The 19,918-nt window shown below is 39.5% G+C and overlaps 1 long non-coding RNA gene across 1 annotated transcript in view; it reads right to left on the bottom strand.

Annotated features, from left to right (window-relative positions):
- Positions 1 to 246: 246 nt before the first annotated feature.
- LOC128151787 (uncharacterized) overlaps positions 247 to 19,918 on the bottom strand; it is a 42,632-nt gene continuing 22,960 nt past the window's right edge. The window contains exon 3 of the long non-coding RNA XR_008238463.1: positions 247 to 1,657. This is a non-coding gene — a long non-coding RNA (uncharacterized LOC128151787). The remainder of the gene's footprint in view (positions 1,658 to 19,918) is intronic.

Raw genomic sequence — 19,918 nt, 5'->3', positions numbered from 1 at the left:
GATTTTTTTCTTCAAATGATTACACTCATGAACTGAAGCAAGAAAAGTAGAATATAGACCAGTACAGAGACAAAAGCAGCAGCTTATTACACAATATGGAAAGCTGCAGATCTGTTTTATGCTTTCTCAGAATATTCAGGAAATATTTTGTTATACTTGGTATTCACACCTTCTTAATTCAAAGAGACTCTAATGTAATCAAATCAATATTGTAGCACTGAAAATCCTTATATCAAGCACGAGAAGTTTTGTGGTAAAACGAGAAACACAAAAAGCTGTCCAGAACATTATATGTCATTTAACTAACTTGTTAGAGCTGATTTATTAATGAGAAGGTCTACCTATACAGGCTGTTATTTGTCCTAATTTTAGTAAGGATCTTAAATACATGTAAAGTCCACCCAAATGCTGAATATTCTCTTTCTGATCCTGAAGCCCCTCTCGCTACCAAACAACAGCTCCAGCTTGTTAAGAGAATCCCCTGTGCTATGACCACAGTGGGCAGAGAGTCTGATGTGACCACCATGGAAGACAGTAAACTTGTGTTTTTTCTAGGTTTGGACACCTCTCCCACAGGTAAACTGAATTATTAGTTTCAATGCTCAGGTTTTGTTTCCTTGAGCTCTTAAAAGCACTTGACCTGCATCATTCTTGTTCTAGTACTAACAATCTCATTAATGATGTACCTACAAAGATTTTTTTATGATGTGACCCTCTTTTGTTCTTTCTTTGCTCATTTCAAACTTAGCCACAATCCCAAACAAAGCCATACAGCCATAAGCAAGCTCGGAACAATATTTAGCAAATGTTGTGATTTGTGTGGATATCCATTTTCATTTCAAATTGTGCCTTGTTTTGCAATCATATGGGTGCACTATTTGTAATTCACCAATGTTCTGTTATTCACCACATTATGCAGTTTATTGCTGAACATTTTACTATTTCTTAGTTTATTTTTAATCAGTTTACTGTTAAACAGTTAAGCAAGGACATACATACGTGGACATTGAGAGAAGACTGACTCTGGGCTGTAAAAAGGAGCCAACATTTTCAACCACATGGTCAGTTTACTACTTCTGCCCTCTAGCAGAAAGGTAGCATCCAGACTCCCAAATAAGATACTAACATTTTATTGCTAATGCTGGGCTGGCTATGGATAATAGATTTATACTGTTATAGTCCTAATGAGTTCACCACAGCAACTTAATTAAGCAATTGAACATGACAGGCATTGTAGGGGGATTATTGCATACCTTTAATAAAACATAAAATAAAAAGGGAGGCATTTCAGCTACCAAGAAACCTCTGAAAACAAATCTCCTGTCCACCTTATTGAAACAAAAGAAACTAATGGAATTTTAAGAAAGCAGAAAAGAAAATACGTCAGTCTTGCATTTAGCAGTCTGAGGATTTTTCCACCACTTGGAAAAATCTGTCCAGAACACTGTATTTATTTCTCATAATACTTTGTATGGTGATTTTTACCCTGGAATCAAAAAACAATTCAAGCAATGGTTTAATGTTAGGATCCTTCTCCGTGTATTCTGACAAAGAGCATGAATCATTCGGGAACTGACCTCAAGGTGTCCTTCTGAGGAGTGAGCAGAGATGCAGACAATCTCCTTTCACGGAGGTTTATTTCCTTTTCTGGAGACAACTGCAGAGGCAGTGGAAAGAAATAGTGTTAACAGCTAGGAGTTGGTGGGATGGAGCCTAGTTTACTTAAGCCAAGCCCTATATTATTGTCAGAACTTTGCCAGACCAAAGTGACAATATGAATTGCAGCAGCCAAATTTGTATTGACTAATGACTTGGGTCTAGATCCGGTTATATAATACAGAAACACCCAAATCACTTATTTCACTAAAATTATGAGGAGAGCTGAAATTCTGCCATGCTAATAAAAAGAATTTTATCTGCGTAAGCCAGGTACTTATCACAAGCACTCTACTGACAGGGGCTACCAGCATAGTTGTACTGTAATGCCTCCCACGGCCTTACCTTCAGTCTTTCTTACCTAAATGTAATATGTCAGAGAGGGAATTAAAAGATTAGGCCAGTCAGAGCCAAACCAGGAGGATATGAATCTACTCTCCTTTTCAGAATTTTTGAGATTAGTATGCTGCAGACTGCATGGAGAAATAATAAAGACTTTGATTAAATCTGTTTCAACTTGGAGCCATGAAACAAACAGTAACATGGAGGGTATTATGTTTAAGCCTGCATTTGCAAAAGGGTTTGGCTTTCTTTTGATCCATGCTTTTCTATTTGAGCTCTACTATGAGGTCTCACTGGGCTATATTCAGTCTTCAGTATCTGAAGGGCACTGATTGTCCCCGTTGGATACCTGATCAGTGTCCTGTGTAGGCAGTAGCTACATATTCATTTAACACAGACTCTCTACTGTATCGATACTGTATTGTATTCTGAAGGCTATTCAAAAACCAAACCATAAACTTCAGCTTTCTCCCCACATAGTCCTTGAACTTACCACTAGTATCAAATATCCCCCTCCGATCTTATATCTGATGTCAGTGATAAACTGTCTTTACAGCAGCATGTGCTGTCCATTGAAGAGCAGCAGATCAAAAGATGAAGTTGTTCAACTTATCCTGGAGTTAGCAAGTAGTCAAAATGAAGAAGATGCCTTTTCTATTTAGTTGACTGACACCTGAACAACCACTGATACATGAGTCCATGCTGGTGAAGGAGAAAGAGCTGTGAAGGTGCCTGATGCACTCCTCATCGCAGTCCTCATCTAAATGCCATGGAGGCATTTCTGCCACTCCAGCACCAGAGCGAGGGCTGACATTCCCTTTGTTTCCCTTTCCTGTTATTTCTCTGCTGTGCTCTCTTCCTTGAGCTGAGGATAATCATATTAGGGACATACTGTGCTTTCTATGTTTAGATCTCTAATTAGTTTACTCAATAGGGTAAGTATAATTATCCTCATTTTGAACCATCATAAGAAGATCAAACTATTTGCTTAGCATCTCACCCCAAATCATTTCTGCATATGCTTTTGTATCTATGAAAATCCTACTAATGTATTTCTTTTAGTAATATCTTGTTGCAGTTAGTTCCACATGCTAACTGTGCCCCACATCTCACTTTCAAGCATTTATTTCCAAGTAAACTCCATACTAGACTTCCGCCCACCAGCCAACCCACTGCAGAGGGTAAGAGGCACAGCTGCACAGCAACAGCAGCGAAGCAGACTGCCCCGCAGGGCCCCTTATCCTCTGCAAGGTAAGTAATGAAAACTTTGAAATTTTCCCCATTTACTCTGATAAACCAGGAAAAAAAAACCCCAGTAGATGTATGTTGACATTCAATTTCTCCCAGCCACTTATTGGTAAGCACACCACTTCTCAGAGCAAATATAAAGTGATGCACGTAGAAGTTAAGTAATTTAAAAAAGAGTCTGTGGTTGATGAATCCCAACCTACTTTTCTGTCCAGTTACCACTCCTTTTTATAATGAAGGACTGAAAAGTTGCACCCGTAAGCCACAGTCATTCAGAAAGTTCATTTTTTTTTTCCCCCAGCTCTATTTTATGTGATTTTTTTAAAGAAGAGACAGTTTAAAAGAACCTTAAAAAAAGTTTTTGGCCATTACCTCCACAGTGGCACATGTATTCTGTTCAGCACAGTCATTACATTGGAGCATACAAAACCCCAGCTTTCATTTGTCGAGACTGACTTTTAAGAAGCTTTTTCACCAGTGCATACAATTTGGTCTGTGTGTCCTCTTTGTAGCCATTATTAACTCACAGTGTGGGCTATAAACCCAGGCTTCCTCAGCTGGTGCCAACTGGCATCTGTCACCACTCTCTCCTTATCTGCTACCTCTGCCAGTTCCCAGTGTTAAATGAGGCCAGACCATGCTATCGTCGGGATTAGACCTAATGCACTGAGTTCTGTCTGCCCTGTTTATTTTTACCAACTTATTTAGATTTCCAGTCTGGGCATCTGAGCTCCAGAAATGCTGATGTTTTAATGAGCAGTAAATCCACACAGATGCAAAGCCTGACTATTTTCTCTCACATTTGGCTGTGTGTTCTTAGACAGCATGGAGGAGATGCAAAATCCTACAGCACAGGAAGCTCTACAAAAGTTACTTCCCTACCACTGCCGTGTGTGTGTCCAGGGGCTGGAAGGACCGGGGGACACAAGGAAGGACAATTGCCTGCCTGTGATGAGAGGCACTTGGAGGAGATTGAGCTAATGCTCTGCAGCTATTGACCAGAGAATTGTACTCCTACTATTTCCTAAACTAGCTGTATCTTTATTAGATACTGGGAGATAAAATGGACGAGCAAATAAATGGATTTACAACTTCCTCCTCTAACATGTAATGATGATTAGATAAAAACATTGTATGATCCATTTATAACCCTGATCTGGAACTGATGGAGCAAAATCCAAACTAGGTCAGATGGCAAAGCACAAAGAGCAGTGACACAAACATGAGATATACAGTTTGGTTCCCACATATGGAAGAACATAAAGGAACTCACTGCAGAGAGGCAATGCATCTAGTAGCTATTTAATGCCAATGCAGAAGTATCCTCACCCACCCTTTCCTAAGGGTTCTGGTCCAGTCGATTTTTAGACACAACCAATCTCTTACTAGATATTTCAGACAGGAATACATTGCACTGTTGGAAAATATTTTCCTTCACAGTCAAAACAGAGTTCTCCTCAGTTTCCTCCCTTCATATCTTTTCTTATTACTGCACAAAATTTTTCAGCATCATGGGTGTTTACACCTTCTCTAATATTTATTTGCTTATTTGCTCTTTACCTTCCTTAAATTCCACACCATAACTTTTTGATTTATCAACTCACTACTCAGAAAGTAATAAAAACATCAGGCTTACAATTAAGAAAATAAGGCTAGTAAGGTTAAGAAATGGAAATTAAGCAAGCCTCCAAAGGAAAAAACTGTGGAACACTTCCAGAGGATGTTATAGATAGTAAAATTTTATACATGTCCAGGAAGCAATTAGATCCATGGAAGAAAAACACTTCAAGTGCTGTGAAACAGAAAGATGTGACCTCTCAGCAAGTCAGTTAGTTGCAGATCACTGAAGGATGGGTGGTGAACTGGGGAAGAGTCACCACATGCTTTCCTTGCTCGTCCACTGCTTCCCAAGCATCTTGTGTCAGCCACTTTCAAGGAAAGACTAATGAACTAGATGGACCTCTGCCCTGATTCAATACCTCAGTTCCTACGGTTTTTTATTATCCATTTGGGATGGGTGGATTGCTTGTTTGATTGATTTATCTACTGTATCACACAGAAACTGTGCCAAGAAAACAAATTGCTATATTCATCATAATGTTGCTGGGACGGAGGTCAACAGTGCAAAGCAGCACTTCTGGACTGATAAAGGTATAGCTTGACAGCCTCGGAAAGCAGTTTCAGAAACAGGTGCTCAAGGTGTGTGCTTGTGCAAGTAAGAGATAAAGAGGGGGCAAATGCACAAAAGCAGAAGTGTCACTCGGATTTTGCTCTTCAAGCATCTCGCGTAAGCAAAACTCTCGTGACAGATGATAAGATATATCTTTGTGTAGCTTCAGCGAGAAGCTGTGTAAAATAGGAAATCAAGTGGCACTGCATTTATGGGGGCCCAAGTGAGGCCTGGTGACAATGAGGCGCTGCCCGCAGGGCTGTGAGGTGGCGCTGGCAAGGAGCTGGAAGCATAATTCAGCTCCATCAGTGCCTGTGCTAGCAGGACGCCCTGCTCACCAAAGCCCAGGACAGTGCTCCTTACGAGCAAAACATCAGCACCCTGCAGTGCAACACTGCTTTAAGATGCAGAGGAGTCATGTTTTCCCTGCGTGAAGTTCGTCAGGATGAGCTCCAGGTCATTGGCTGAGGTTTCACTAACTGAAACTTGCACTTTCAGGCCATTACAATGTCACAATCATATTTTCCTGTGCACAGATTCCCCTTTCCTTACTTTCTTCTTTTTCTGTTTCACTCAACGGTGATGCTTGGCTTGTATCATTCTTGGCACAAGGTAATTGAGGGTTAAGTGCCCTGAGTTTAGTGACTGTACTTGGGTCAGAAGAAGGTGAAAGTTGATGGAGACTCATGGACACAAACCAGAATGGGTTTCAGATCTCTGTTTTCTTATTACTTCACAGAAACTACATTTATTTAGTCCAAGGAAGTGAAATTCAATATTGGAATTAATATTTTTTATTTTCCTCAGAAATTAAAAAAATCAGACTACTGAAGTTTCAAAAAGAAATAACATTTTACAACACTTGATTGTTCCTGTAAGCTTAAATGCAGCTATTTATTTAGAAATATTAAGCCCAAACACTTGATGTATATCACTTGCTACTGGGAGAAATAGTCCAAACCAGTCAACTTTCAGCTTGATTCATTACCACCTGGCAGAATGGACCTCTGTCACAAGCAAGGCATTGCAATTTACAGTCCTTACCAGTCAGATGTAGCCCCTGACTATATTTCTCCATGAGCAGATCTAGAAATTGCAGCCCAAATAATTATTACATTCTTGGAGTTTATTAGTTTTTCTTTTAGATCATTTTTATCTATCTGTCTACCAACATAACAAAAGTAGGATTCATAGATCAATTACTTACTGTTTTCTTGATCATTTAATGTATTCTGTGATTGCCTAACTTGGGCTAAGATGGTGACAAGCATCTGTGTTTTTTCATTCAGTTCAGGCTATTTTTTGTATTTGGGGAAGGGAGAAAAGTATTGCCTCTGTTTCTATCAGTGTCAGTGCTCTGATGCACTTCACTCCTGGTTTTCTGTACTTCACTTCCCTTTCCAAGCTATAAAATACTTGGACCAGGTACTACACTCTAAACTGATTCATACATGCTGGGGACAGTTTTCAAGAGCTCGTGAATAGAAGAACGTATTCAATTGTATTATAATCATCTTAGTACATGTGTCTGCAGTAGTCAGCAACTTACAAACATATGCTTATATGAATAGCTTTATGCTTGAGATACTTACAGTGGGTTTGGAGGTTATTCAAGTATCAACATCCTCGTGTACTTGTATATGCAGGATCAGGGTCACAGCTTTCTGGGAAGTCATTTCTAGGCAGGAACATGATATGCTATGTTTCACACTGTGACAGATCTTGTAGTAATACTCAAATATTCAAGAAAGATTCTCACAAGAGTGTGACTCAAACCGGCCTCGACTGTCAGCATGAGTAAGGGATCAAATGCTCAGAAAAGAAAGAAGTATCAAAGCAAGAAGCCAAAGCAGTGTAACTATTCTCTGGTACAGAAAGCTGCTGACAAGCAAAATGCAGCTGCAACCTGGCTGACATAAACACGGTGGTTGCCAATTAAAAGGAAAAATAAAGATAATTAAGAATGTTAGATGGAAGACTAGTTAAGAGTTTACATAACCTGACTTTGCCTTAAACTCAAATGATCAGAGATAAACTAATAAACCAGAATAACTCATGAAGAACATATCTGATGGGTTCAACCTTTGCAGACATCAGAAAAGCCTCATTTGAGGTTTGGTGTTTCTACTACAAGAGCGTAGCTGTGATTTGTGGGGTAATATCCACATCAAATAATTTTCATGCTAAAAACTGTTGAAAAGTAAGTATTTTCACAAAGCAGGACTTTCTTAAAACATTTTAAAGTTTTTAATCAATACTTTTAATTTTCTGTTTTCAATCCCAACTCTAGAATTATTTACCAAACTCTGCATTCCACTTTTTTTTTTGTTAACGTAGCAGGTTTTCTACATTATTTTGACCTGATGATTGAAAATTCTGTTTCTCTCTGCGGTGTCACGTGCTGCCTTATTTGTTGTTGTATTAGATAAATGAAAAATATTTTTAGTTGAATCAGTGCAGCCATATGAAGTCACAAGCTCCTTATGACTGAGCAATATGTTATCGATGTACTTGCATAGTTACATATATTAAATGTATATTTTTCTACAGAAAACTCAAACAGAAGTTGATCTGAAATTGGACAAAAGTTGGTCTGTGTGTATGCTGTAACCTTGGGGATGTGCTGGTCTTCCTGTTTAAGTGTGTTATGGCTGGCCATCACATGAACTGTGTGCCTGATGTGTTGCTGTGAGGATGTGTGCTTGATGACGTTGTTGTGTACCTACTGTGTCGTCTCAGTGACCACAGCGGATTTATTTCACATGCACTTTATAGCCATGTACCTATGCTCTGTGGATATGCCTAGGATTTCATGTGATATTAATTCTGTCTCTTTCCCACTGAATTTACCTTTTTATCTGTTGTTCACTAGGTCTCTCCTCAGTCTCCTCCCACCAGATGACACAAGTGCAGCTCCCTTAACCCTTCCTTGCAGGCCACATGCTGTAGGCCCCTAACAATCCTGGCATGCTCCCCTCCATCTTCTCAGCATCCATCCTAACTGGACCACCCCCCCCCCCCCAAAGCAGTATTTCAGATGGAGTCTAACCAACACTGAGCAGAGAGAGACAACACAGAGCAACTGGAATTGTGAAACCATGCATATAAACTTGCTAAAGACCTGGATGGTTCCATTTAGGTGTAAAGTGTCTTTAGACAGCTCTAAAAAAAATGCAGCAGGTTAAGATCACCCTTGCCCTGGGCAGGAGCACAGCATCAGGGCATAGCTCCTTGGTGGATGCATAGCAGGGCTTAGTGCTTTCTCCTTCATGTTCATTTTCTTCAGTGTTTTTAGCTGATAAACTTTCACGAGTGCTCATTTAATGACCGGGTATGAACACTGCACCAGCTGAGGACTGCTGCCACAGAGCAGTCAGGGCAGGCAATACTTCTTGGTTCACTTACCAGCTGATTCTGGTGGCAAGGGTTGGAAAGGGACGCTCAGTCAGGTCCAGTAGCTATTCCAGCCCCAAAGGACAAATACAGTGACACACACACCTTACTGGTGGCCATACTGAACAACTACCAGATAGATTAAATTAACTCTTTGTCTACTACATCTACCATTAAGTGCAATTTGATCAGCTCTTACCCATCTCTAAGGGAGTCTGAGGCTCTTTGGTTCTGGTACTGCTCCTTGATATAGAAGTTGTCGGTCATGTTTATTGTCATCCTTGAGAATGTTTGGTCAGGACCATCTTTTCTGATGTTTTCTGCTTGCCATAATTTCTGAGGTGTTATGCAGAACTATGGTTCTGCTCAGTCAGGGGCTTCATCACACCTGCCATGGGAAGCCAACCCTCCTCAGCATCCCCTCCTACTTGTGGTCTTCAAACTGCTGCAATTTATGCCATTGCTAAGCCAGCTTAGTGCAAGTAACATTCTGGAAAAGACACAGTTGTTTACCAGTGCTCACCCCAGGGGAATGGCATCTCAAAAACACTGTTATAACATTTTTTCATTTAAATAGGTATAACCACATTCTGGTGAATTTAACTCCCTGAATCCAAAACACATCCATTTCTGGCTTTGCCAGGGATTTGCTTCTGGTTTGCACCATCTCGTAGCGACCACAGCTGTTCCTCCATGTCTCTGTACACCACTTTGAGCTATGTAAAGAATTGCTAACACTCAGTAAGGCCTACATTGCTCGCCTGATAATTCAATATTGCTTTCTCATGTAATGAACAATGACTGGACCTAATGAAGGGTTTGCCAGATGACTGGGCTTATGAGGTCTGTGAACTCTGGTTACAGCTTTTCCCATGACTGGAGGGATTAGGGTCTTTTTTCCAGTTCAGATTCTCTCTCACCACCGATTACAGGTGAACTCATGCTGCAGCTGCTCCTTCAGCCACGGTATTTACAGCTTCCCTCTCTGCACCCTGGCCATCTAGTTTCATGAAACTTTCAGGAATTCAGGGTGGAATTAAGGAGCTGCATTTAGGCACTCGGGTTTAGATGGGCAGGATCTCCCTCTGGAGGCCTTCAGCAGCAACTGCTTCTCTCCCTTGGTTTCACAGAGACCTGTGGGAGAAGAGCTTTGGTAGAGCCAAAATGCTGCTGCAAATCAGATCTCTCACCCTGGACTGGATGTCCTTGTTTTCTGATTTGCCTTACAAACCCAAACCTTCTGCCAAATGTGGCTGCAATTCGCCAGCAGCTTCAAAAGCTCATGGACAGACACCTCTTCCTCCTCCACCCCAAACAGAAAAGCAGGGAGAAGAGATGAGGCTGTTTCTGTGCACTGGACATCGGGCCAGGTGTTGCCAAGCAAGCAGTGCCCAGCGGCAGTGGGGATTCCTTCCTTGATTTTGCTCAGAAGGACACAACCCCAGCTTATCTGACAAGTAGCACCAATGTTAGCATGGGAATAAAGTAGTCTGACAGAAAATGAGTCTCACAAAGAAGATAAGGAACCAGAGGAAACTCTAAACCAACCCATAATAAAGCTTCTAATGCAAATGTTTGAAAAGCATAAAAGAAAGCCAGAATTAACTACTTAGGTCTTTAGACATGTTCAAGGATTAGTGCCACATGTATTACAGAATTATATACTTACTTCATTATCATAGTCCCCCATCTGACCTGTTGAATCACTTTTTTTTTTTTCCCCCAGGTATACTTGGCATCCAATGAAGTATTTCTAGGCATAGGAAGAAAGATAGATAGGCTACCAGTTTTTCCCAACAAAATATTCTGGATGTTATAAAAGGTTTACAGTTGTGAGTTTAAAAATAATAAACATGCCTTTTTTCTGTCAACTGGCATAATCTGTGTTGAGAACTTAGAATCAACCTTTATTGTAGAGAACATGTTGGATTAAATGAGTTTCACTTAGTACTTCCCACTCTTCTTGTACTCCTTTTTTTTTAACTTTCATGAATCTTTTGAAGTCATGTTGATCAGGTATCCCGCTAACAAGCTGGCCTCCATTACACTTTTAAAGGATGTCATCAGACTTAAACCCAGTAAGTTGCAAAACTTGTTTGAAAATTTATACTGTAATATCAATACCTGTGTATAAATAAAAGGCTTCTGTTGAATTTCAGTCAGTTTAGCTGTTATAAAATTCCTGACTAAAGAATTCAGACCGCAATCTCTTTTGAAATTCCAATGGTTAGCAATTGAACATCTCATAATCAAAAAGCATCTTTAGTACATTTAAGATGAATTTTTTAAAAAATAACAGCTAATAGATTTTTCTCAGATTTTAAAAGTATATCTAAGCTAAAAAAATATGATAAATGTCAACCCATGATCTGAAGGGGAGATTGTAGTGCATGTCCATGCATAACCATAAATGTAAGAAGAACTATGGCTTGAATAGTAAGAATAATTCTCAGATATGAGTTACTGGAAGTTAAAATGTTTGTCTGCTGTGTTAGTGACTTTGGAACCAAGTAAAAGGTAAGGCAAGCAAAAATATTTCTGCTCCTATACCAACTAAACGCAGAATTTACTTCTACCGCTAAGAGGCGCTGCTGCATAAGGTCCATGGGCTACTCTTGCTCACCACACTGTGAGATGTAGCCACGAGTAAAATACCTGCAATACACAGATTTTTTTTTATGCTGGACGGTGTATATATTATCAACATATATATGTCTGAATTAATATTGTTCTTTCAACAAAAAAAATCTTTCAGCTTAAAAAATACATTTTACTGAGTGGCTGCTGTATCTTTCTTCAGAAATGTCCTTTATTTTCATTCAGTTATGGAAGGTTTTGTGCTGGACTTGCAATCTCAGAAATCATTCTGAAAGTTATGATGATATGGACAGCAAATTATTTGTGTCTGAGGCTAAGTCCTCAAGATGGTAATTTCTATTAAAAGGAATTTTAGACCTATAGAGTCAACTCCATTTTCTTGAGAGGGTCTGAGGATAGGCTCACAGTGCTTTTACACTATGACACACAGAGCATGTTAAGCAGTATTTTACTCTGCCATTTGTAAAGATGGAGTTTCAGAAGGGTGCTTAGCTAAGCCAGAAAAACACATAAATATTGTTAAAATTGTTTACACAGTTAAGGTGACTGTACCAGCTGGTACAACTTGTTCTAATTTGGCAAGGAGTTTTCTCAGCAGAGTTCACAGCAAGCTGGATGTGGACTGGGATGGAGCAGGGTAGGAATCTTGGGAAGGATTTGCAGGTGAGGAGGGTGAATGCACCTGTAAAACTCATTATCAGTACAAGACTAACATGACCACAGCTCCAGAGTGCAGCTGACCATGCATCATCTAGAAACTACAGGTTGGACTTAGTACGTTTGATTTGGTTTTGCTCTTTCCGTGCTTGCTGTGGAGAGTCTGGAAATCCGAGAGATAAAAATATTAGATTATAAGATGATAAGTGGTCCTTATGGCTCTTCCAAGATGGTTTTTAAGAAGAGGAAGGGAAACAGAAACAGTACTTCACTCCTTGAAGAACTGCAGAGAAGATTTTATGGCTGCAAGTACTGATTAAGCAAGAAACTATCTATCTCTTCAAAAAAGTGTGACATGTAAAAATATGACAATCCGAATTAAATTGATTTAAAGTTTGTCACAATTGCTCTATATACCATTCTCCTGTTAAAAGCTAACTTAACAGCTGTGTCTTTTGAAACTGTTTTTGTTGAATTATTCAAAAAAAAGCACAAACCATAAGGAAAAAAAGGGAGATAAAATGCATTTGTAAAGGCTCTTGTAGCTATAGGCTCTTCGCATCATTTGCTTCATGAAGAAATAAAGCAGACTAACATAGGAGAAAGCAGTAGTTACAACCACAACAATGTTTACTGCTTCCCACTCCTTGCAGATTATTTAACAATTAGAGGAGGGATGTTCTTTTGTGATCGGTGATGTTGGAACTACAAAGCAAAACACTTTCTAAAGAAGTGACTTTAAGGATATGGTTTTAAACACAGCAAAGCTGTTCCAATGGTAAGCTGCTGCTAAAATGCAGTCCCCCTCACCCTTGGCCTTAGCCCTTGGGCTGATGCTTGCCTGATCCTATCACAGGCCAGAGAAAAAAATCTAAACTAACAGAAAACACGCTACCAATTAAAAAAACAGAAGTCAATACATTTTTTGCTAGTGCAACTCCTTTAGCTCATGCACTAGGTGGTCAGACAAGCGCCAGTGCAAGGCAGGGCATGGAACAGGCAGCTGTAGCATGGAGATGGGATCAAGCAGGGGTGTCTGTTTTGGCAGCAGTTGTTGCCTCAGCTTACGTGGATCATCAAATTGAAATCTATCCCTTTCTGCCTTCTATTTCCCATTTGTGACTGATTTTTGTATAGCCTTTCTCTTGCGGGTGAAGAGTCTTTTAAGTTTTGTCTCTATGATTAAGGTCCTCTTCAGACGTTAACTATTATAACATCTAGCTATACTTAGCTGTCTTCAATTGGAAGATTAGTGTTGTTTCCAATGCAATTTTTGCTAGTTAACTTGAAGAAAAAATCAGTTCCAATCAAAGGACTTTGAGAATTTTCATATATATATCTTCTTCCTGCTTCTTTTGCTACATCAGCATCCCACAAATGATCAAGGGACTGTTGAGACTTCCAAGTTACTCTCTCCATCTGCTCTTCAGACTTGTAAAGCAGATTTCAAAGACGTGCCACCAAGACACCTGTCCTACCTCCTAGTGCCACTGCTGGAGACGGTGCTGCACAGAGAGGGGCCTGCTCCAGCAAGCCATGCCCAGGTCCTCATGAAAGGCTCACTGTCCTCTGGCAAACATTCTGCTTTCCAAAAGGAGCAGAGTTATGAAAGATGCAGAAGGCATCATGACCAGAGGTCAAGAAGACACAAGGTATGACTTTAACATGGTAATGATACAGCAGTGTGTGATAACAAGGGGTTGAAAAGCACTTCAGCATATTGCATGCTCTATAGGTGTTCAGGACATGAAAGTAAAATTCAGGGTGATTTATATCCTCTTAGCATTCACATCCCATGCCCGTGAAAGCTCCAAATATCCCTGTGAGAACAAGGGTTTGTTTTCCTTTTAAAATCCTGCTGGTCTTTTGGCCTCAGGTGGCTGAAAGTTCCTGATGTTATTTAACATTGTACAAAAAAGTCTTTTGTCAGTTTAAGAGTGATAGCTCCATTGTGACAGTTTGTAAGTAGAAGACAGTGGCAGAATCAAGACACAAAATTCAGTAGATATAGAGAACAGCTGAGCAGGAAAATGGCTCAGCCTCCTCAAGTAGAGTAGGATTTATAACTGTCAACATATAGAGTAGGAACATAATAAAAATATTCAGTGGAACGTTACCTTTTTAAAATTTCAACAGCATTTTGGTTACAAAAATACTGAAGGTGTTTGTTGGAAATTCTGCCTAATATCCAGCATATCCTTGTATAACTGTTTGCCACTGTAGCAAATTATCAAGACATCATCAAAACAGACCAAATGTAAGACTTTTCTGTATCTCTGTCTTCAGCAGTTGTAATAAAGCTGCATATTCCTTCAGAAGGGTAAGGGTATACCAACAGGGATGGCTTCAGAATTTGTTTCCATTTATCAGCATTCAGCATTAAGAATTTGGTGGAAAACATTCTGAATAATAATTAATTGATGATATAATGATTGTATTTGTGCGAGTACTTTGCTTTCCCATGAGCTCTGTCTTTAACTGCATCCCAGCATAGCATTAGCAGCATCTGTCTTTTGCTTTATTGTTCAAGTTCAGTCATTCTTTCCATTTCTAGAGCCATCACAGAATTCATAATTGAACAACTCCATGTAAAGGAAAAGTGCCTTCTGCCATTATTAAACACTTTGTGCTACAAACATCATAATAAATCAATCAGCATGCCGAAATTTGTTCAAATTACTATAATTCTTGTATCTCAAACTCTGATAATGGTCCTTTAAATTCAAAGCCCATAAACAATGCTTAAATAAGAAATAATCTAAAGGAATGGTAAAGGGACGAAAAAGATAATTTCTCTGGAAACATAGTGACCTTATTGTATTCCATCCAAAATGTCTAGCAACAGCAAGGCAGTGACTGAATGTTAACCACTGAGCAAACCACATAGCATTTCTCTTTCACCTTCCCCTGGTATAAAATTTGGAATAATAATCTTGCTACATGTTGCAGCTTCTACTTAACTTCCATTGGTGTTTTTAACTGTGTAAGGATCTAAAACACATAAGCTCTTCTGCTAGTGCCCAGCTTTAAAAAAAAATCAAGTGATGAGCAGCAGAAATACTGTAGAAACTCTAGGTTGATCTTCATTGTGTTTAAAATTTAACCTTTAACTAAAATGATATCCAAGATTCCTCCTCTATCACCTCTAGAACTGGGCCTTAAGAAGACAAACAATGGTCCTAAGACTTGTGATAAAAATCAGCAGAATTAGCACAACACAGAAATGTAGCATATTAGGAATATTATGCAGTGAAGATGGAAAACTACAGTGCAAGAGGTAAAAGTAATTCCACACACAGTATGGCAGTCACTTCAAGATTTAACATTTTTTGGGTCACAGGCATTCTTGTGTGTGCTGATCCATCCACACATCACGTTATGTCTGATTCTTTTTTCCCAATTAAATAAAATGCAATCTTATTATCTGATTGTTTTTCTGGCAAGGACACTGTGTTTTCCTCTCATGCTTCTTAAAAAGAGATGCAGATTCTTAAACAGCTGGGCATCCAAGAGAAATTATCTCATTCTTTAAGTCTGTAGCGTCAAAACAAGACAGAAATAACCTTTGAGTGCAATGAATATTTTTGACAAGATTAAGGTCCCACGCAGGAAATGGGACACAGAATTGTTTTTAAAATCTTTAATATGCATCTCTCAGAAGAAAGCTGAATTGACTTTTGGAAAGGAAGGATGAAGTGGACTTAGAATTTTCTCGTGGTTGTACCATAATTAAAGTTACTGTTGCCAGACTAATTCATACTCACTAAAAGCCTCTGCTTTCCCCTTTGACTGCATGAGGAATTTGACTGCAGGATGGAGTAAGTTTTTCCAGTAGCCTGGGTAATCCCCACTCTTCCTACCCATTCTTTACATTAGTGTGGTTTTCAGCTGCACTTCAGATCTGAAAGAAGAATTCTTAACAGTTACTGAAATAAATTCCAAAATATTGTGACTAATGCTACAGACAGAGCTATAAATCATCATGCCAATAAAGGGTAAGGTCTAAAAAAAAATTATCTTTGTATTCCTAAGAAACTAGAATTTTAATATAAACCCTGAAGTATCAGGGTTTTTCAGGGCTCTTTGTGGCTCCATGAGTGCTGGAGTCCTCAGGAAGCAATGGAAGCAGAGACCAGGTATGTGTGCAACTTCCTGAAAAGTCCTCAGCTCCTGCTTCCTGCACACCACCACTTAATACCAAAGCATTAGGTGATTTTTGGAAGTGAGATGAATAACCCGGTTTGCTTCCCTGAGGAGTTTTGGGGGGTTTTTGGTGGTGGTTGGTTTTTTTTTTTTTGCTGGCTCAGGAGTTTGAGTAAATTTTCTGGGTAAGCTGGAACAGACTAAACCTCCAAGAAGGAGAGGAACAGCTGTGAATGGAAGAAACATTCCTGCTCAGAAAGGGCTGTCTTTCTCACATTTACTTGAAAAGTATTTATACTTCTATACATATGCCTGTGTAGTCTAGAATATAATTTATTGTAATAACAGGATACTGTGATCTCTGGGAAGAGCTGCAAGGGGCTTTAGAGCAGTAGTGTGGAAAGAGCTACATCCTTCCTGCAGCAGCCAGCCTAGCGTAAAGTGGAACCTACAGTCAGTGGTTAATCTCCATCTAAGTCCGCCCGGAATCCCTGCAGCAAGGAGTATTTGACAAACTCCTGTGATGGATCTGCCACGAAGGCTACTTATTACCTGACTTTCTGCCTCAAGCTGCCGCTTTTCCCAGCATCCTGGCAGTTACCCAGGCTATCAAACGGCAACTAAGCGCCTTTGCTTTTTTTTGGGGGGGGGGGAGATTTAGGAGGCAGGAATTTCAAGGCCGATAGCTGTGCGAAGAGGACCACTGTCATGTGGGTGGCAGGGAACGATATCCAGCAAATTGTGTTTTCAATATCCCATGATCTCAAGTGTCAGAATACAGTGCTCCAGATGGACAACAAACCAGTCATCCTGCATAAGCGTTTCAGGGCCAGGCTGTCTTGTGTGCTGCTGTCACAGGCTCAAGACAACTTGGAACTGAGCTCTATAAATATATAGCTCTTGTGCCCTCCTCACTCATTTCGCAGTTTCCTCAAAGAGCTGACAAAATTGCTTGAAAATAAAGCAGCTTTGCCCGTATGTAGATGCTGATAATGTCATAAATAATTAGAGCTGGTCAGAAACAAACACAGATACTTTTTTAGTATTTTGCCCTAAATCAGGACAAAAAAGTAGCATTTTTTTCTAAAATATTTTAATTGTAAGTATAAATATAAAAGTTATAAAAAGGCATGGTAACACAGAAGTGAAACATTTCCTTCCTTAACACATTAACCTTTTAAGGAGGTAGAACAAAACAATATTCACTTGAATATATGTTTTTAAACTTTTCCACTGAAAATTTTTTTTTGTTTTTTTAACCTAACGTTACTCCATTTTAGAGACAGGGTATTGAAACAGAGCAATCTGCTTCAAACACCATCACCACGCAGCTACCACACTGGGCTCTTATCAGGCACCTTGTATTGCTGTGGTCTACACCTGCACAAACAGATATGTCCCACCCTGAGCTACCATGACAGAAAATCACACCCTTTTTGTCGATCAAGAATGGGTCATACAGATATGAAATGGGCAGAGCTGTGACCAAGCTGAAAGGACTTTGCTGGATGAGGTTAAACAGCCTCACACTCTCACTCAAAATGCTCTATGAATGGAGATACACCAAACCTTTTGTCACGAGAAAAGCTGTGCATATGATTTGCATATTCCAATTTTTTGTGGTTTTCTATGAACCAATGCCTTGGTTCTTGGATGGAAAATGTATGGTTTTTCACGTAACCTCTTCTGTCAGGAATTCTCTGAAGAATTAAATGTAAACGTGAGAAAACCTCAAGTGCTGTAGGATGCTGCCTCAGTTCCAGTAGATTATTCCACATTTTTTACATATTTTCCGGAATTGTTCTTTCTCAGCATGAGAGCCTGAGCCACTACTTTGTACCATAGCCCACCTGTCCTCGTTAAATGGTGACTGGCTTCATGAGCAGCTTCTCACTGACCCAAAGCTCCCACAGGGACATCTTTGGTGGACTACAAATCCCACTTGGACACAAAACTACCATGAACTCTACAATCAGAAGCAGCTTGCTGCAACACAGAAAAGTGTTTTTGCAAGCCAGCACTTGAACATATTCTTAGATTTTAGAGACAGGAAGGCCTTATGTGTGCTCTTCTGACTACCTATCCATCACAAACTTTTAAACAGAAAAGCAAAGTTAACATAGTTTCTGAGAGTCCCTTCTGCTCAACAGTTCAGAAGTCAAGCCCCTCCTGCAGGACCTTCAGTCTGGTCCCTGCTCCAACCTCCCTTTTTAAATTTCAAGCTGCATCCAAATACATCTGAGCTGATCCCTCCACCGCTGTCCTGGGCTCAGAAGAAGAAGAAGGAAGGAAGGAGAAGTTTCTTGCCCAAGCTATTATGAAAAGGGATGTTTTGGCTGTTGTTCTCTATTGTGTTTCCAAAGTAAATCTTCTCATCCCATGATTGTCTGTTCCTCTGCACCCTGGCAGGTCTACCTGACTGACACCATCTGTTACTCCTGTGCTTGGGGAAAGAAATTAGTCTCTTCTGTCTCTGTAGGGAACCATATAAAAACAAATACTGAAAACCTAGTTGCTGTCTCTAATATACTGCAAAGGCTGAAACCAGTGATATTTATATCTTGAGTTGCATTAAATTTAGGCTGTGGGCAAATGCCCAAATCTTTTTGCAAGTTGTTGCAAACATTTGCTGACAATCAATGTGACATGAGTATCCAGGATGTCTATGAGGAAGAGGTGTTAAAACAACATTTCTGCAGACAACTGTTTATAATATATCCTTGGAAACTTGTAGCTGAAGTGTGTTTGCTACCTTGACATAATCTGTAGATTTATTATATTAAGGCCTGAACTTTATGGAAAAAAAGTCTTTTTGAAAAAAAAGAATGCCTTCAATGTTTAAACAAATAGAATAAGAATTGGTTGCAGGGGGTGGGGGGAAACTACGACTGTGAAAATTCCCCCCTTATAGGAATCCTTCTCTACACTTTGTCTTTTCATCTGGGATGCATCATTGCTTTATTGTGATGCTTTGGGTCAATTAGATTTTTATCTGAACTGATAAAGAAGGGTAAATTCTTAAGGAAAAAAAGAGTATTAGTTAATGATACCAGAATTAACTAGCAGGATTTCATGAGGAAACTTGCTGAGAAGCTTCAAAGGGTATTTAATAAAATGGGTACTGTAGTTCCTGGGAGCTAAAAAAAATTAATGAGTGCTTAAAGCTTGAAATGTTAGTTCTTATTCATAAGAAGTCTGGAGGGTGGTAACCTACAATAGCAGTTACTAATATTCCTACTTCCTTTGCTTTAAGGAGAAAAATCTCCATAGCTGTGAAATCGGCAGCTTAGAAAATTCTTAAATTACATGCTATGTAGCTCTATTGGCTGCTTTATTCAAGCAAGAGTTGGCTGACACTGTCATAGTAGTGTCAGAAGCTGTTTGCTTCATAAAACATCTCTCTGATTAGACTGTGGGCAGATATCTTGGTATTAAAGCTATTAGACTGTGGTGGATTTCACTGAGTTTAGGAATACATTTTTCTTAAGCATTATATTTCTTCTTTCAGACAGTAAAATTAGAATTAAACACATACTCATCTTTCTTTCATCAAAGCATATTGTGAAGGACCTCCCACACAGCTCTTTTTGTTACTGTGATCTTTTTCCTGCTTGCAGGGGACATTAACCCAATGCTTCTCCAGTAGCCATCCCCTTGAAAGAGACCTTGAGCCTTTTTCTGAAAGATCTGTTCCTATTTGGTGCTGTCAGA

This window comes from Harpia harpyja, chromosome 15 (assembly GCF_026419915.1).
Source record: "Harpia harpyja isolate bHarHar1 chromosome 15, bHarHar1 primary haplotype, whole genome shotgun sequence".
Classification (NCBI taxonomy): domain Eukaryota; kingdom Metazoa; phylum Chordata; class Aves; order Accipitriformes; family Accipitridae; genus Harpia; species Harpia harpyja.
The sequence above is the reverse complement of the archived record's forward strand: the minus strand, read 5'-3'. Positions and strand labels throughout refer to the sequence as shown.